Source organism: Octopus bimaculoides, chromosome 24, assembly GCF_001194135.2.
Source record: "Octopus bimaculoides isolate UCB-OBI-ISO-001 chromosome 24, ASM119413v2, whole genome shotgun sequence".
NCBI lineage: Eukaryota > Metazoa > Mollusca > Cephalopoda > Octopoda > Octopodidae > Octopus > Octopus bimaculoides.
In genome coordinates, this window is record NC_069004.1 from 2,780,478 (window position 1) to 2,783,235 (window position 2,758).

Below are 2,758 nucleotides of genomic sequence, written 5' to 3' on the forward strand. Positions count from 1 at the left end.
ACGTGGAGATGAGGATGGGGTGAATAAAGAAGGTCTGTGGTTGAAAGAGGCGGACAAGATTGTCGCCTTCCTGGCACTTGTGCCAGTGACACGTAAAAAGACATTCGTGCGAATTCGTTGCCAGTGCTGCTGGACTGGCTCCTGTGCAGGTGGCACGTAAAAGAAAGTGCATGGCTCAGTGGTTAGAGCATCGGGCTCACAATCAGGAGGTTGTGCGTTCAATTCCAGAACCGGGCTGTGTGTTGTTGTGTTCTTGAGCAAGACACTTTATTTCACGTTGCTCCAGTTCACTCAGCTGTAGAAATGAGTTGCGACGTCACAAGATTTTTATTTTTGTCATCACGAATCTTAACTGCTTGGATATTTGAGGAAATGTAAACCGTTCCTCCCACCCCACCCTTTTCTTTTTATTGTTCTAGATCATTCTTTCACCTCTTCTGTTATATTAGTACAGTAGTACCTCGTTTTTTTTTCCAGCCATAGAAACCATGGCAAATAAGACTGAATCATGGCGCAGCCCCTCAGCTTTCCACTTCGTATTCTCTTTTTTGCAATATCTTTGAATCTCAGTCTAGTTATTCCCTGGTTTCTTTTCCCCTCGCAGTCAGGAGTAAAGGAGTCATCCGGGAAGTCTGCTATTGTCCATCCTGTGTACATGGCCCAACCAACGTAAATTTCTATCAATAAGGATTTCCACCACAGGAGCTGAAATCTGGACAGTCTATAAAGCTCAGGTAGACCAAGTTAGATACAAATATGATGCGACAGTTGCAACAGATTATGAACGGTTTTTTCTTTGACAAAGTCAGGAACAAAGAGATCCTACAGTGTGCTGGTTTGCCTCCTAGAATGGAAATCCTCACTGACAGAAATTTATGTTGGTTGGGCCACGTACACAGGAAGGACAGAAAAAATCCCCAATCACATATAAATTCACACTTCATACAATAAATGTACAACAAAGGCAAAACTGAAGAAAACTGGAATGAGCAAAACTTTTAAGAAAACTTATTAATCGTTTTAAATATAATTAACTGCTTTAATATTTTTTTTTGGTTTATTTTTCAGTGTTTCTTTTTACTTTTCATTTTTCTTTTTAATTTAAAAAAAAAAAGGAAGAAAAACAACAGAATATAAAAAAATTCTTTTTTTTTTGTGTTTTGTTCTGAAAGATTCAGACAGGATGGGTCAAGAATAGTGTGGCGGTGGTGGTGGTAATAAAAAAATAAATAAATAATAGTAATAATAATAATAATACTTTCTGCTATAGGCACAAGACCTGAAATTTGGTGGTGGTGGTGGTGGTGGTGGGAGTGGGGGGTGCAAGTCGATTACATCAACCCCCAGTGTTCAACTGGTCCTTATTTTATCGACCCCGAAAGGATGAAAGGCAAAGTTCACCTTGGCAGAATTTGAAATCAGAATGTAAAAAAAAGTTAAAAAGAAATGCTGCTGAACATTTTGTTTGATGCGCTGATGATTCTGCCAACTCACTGCCTGAAAGTTGAGGAAAACATCTTAGTCAGCTACATCGACCCCCAGTATTCCACTGGTACTTTTATTTTTATCGACCCTGAAAGGATGAAAAGCAAAGCTGACCTCGGTGGAATTTCAAGATCAGAATGTAAAAAAGCCAGGAAAATTGCCGTTAAGCAATTTGTTTGACGCGCCAACGATTCTGCCAATTCACCACTTTAACAATAATTCTTTATAATTCTTAGCACAAGGCCAGAATTTTTAAAGAGGAGAAGTCAATTACACAGACACACATGCACACCCGGCCCCCCGGCCCCTGGCTAAAGTGGTACATATTTACTCGATCCCAAAAGACAAAGTCGACCTCAGCAGGATTTGAACTCAGAACATCAGGAAGTGCAAGAAATACTGCTGGGCAATTCTGTCCAAAGCGCTAACAATTCTGTCAGCCCACAGTCATTAATAACGGTTTCAAATCTTGACACAAGGCCAGCATTTTTTGAGAAGAGTATGTGACTGATATTTATTTAAATAATAATAATAATAATCTTTTCTACTATATATAAGTGCAAGGCCTGAAATTTTGGGGGAGGGGATTAGTCGATTACATCGACCCCAATGTTTCACAAGTACTTGATTTATCGACCCTGAAAGGTTCGAAAGGATAAGTTGACCTCCACTGAATTTGAACGAGGAACATAAATACAGAAGAAATCCTGCAAAAGATTCTGTCTAGCATGCAAGGATTTTGCCAGATTGCTACCTTAGTAGTAATAATAATAATAATAATAATAGTAATAATAATAATAATAATAATAGTAATAGTAATAATAATAATAATAATAATAGTAATAATAATAATAATAATAATCCTTTCTAATAAAGGCACAAAGCCTGAAATTTGTGGGGGAGCGTCCTAGTCAATTACATCGACCCCAGTGTTTTACTGGTACTTAATTTATCGACCCCCAATGGGATGAAAGGCAAAGTCGACCTTGGTGCAATTTGAACCCAGAATGAAGCAACAGGCGAAATGACGCTAAGCATTTCGCCCAGCATGCTAATAATAATAATAATAATAATAATAATAATAATAATAATGGTTTCAAATTTTGGGACAAGGCCAAGTAAATTCAGGGAAGGGCGTAGGTCAATTTAGATCAACCCCCCAGTACGCAACTGGTACTTAATTTATCGACCTCGAAAGGAAGAAAGGCAAAGTCGACCTCGACGGAATTTGAACTCGGAACGTAGTGATAGGCGAAATGCCCCAAAGCATTTC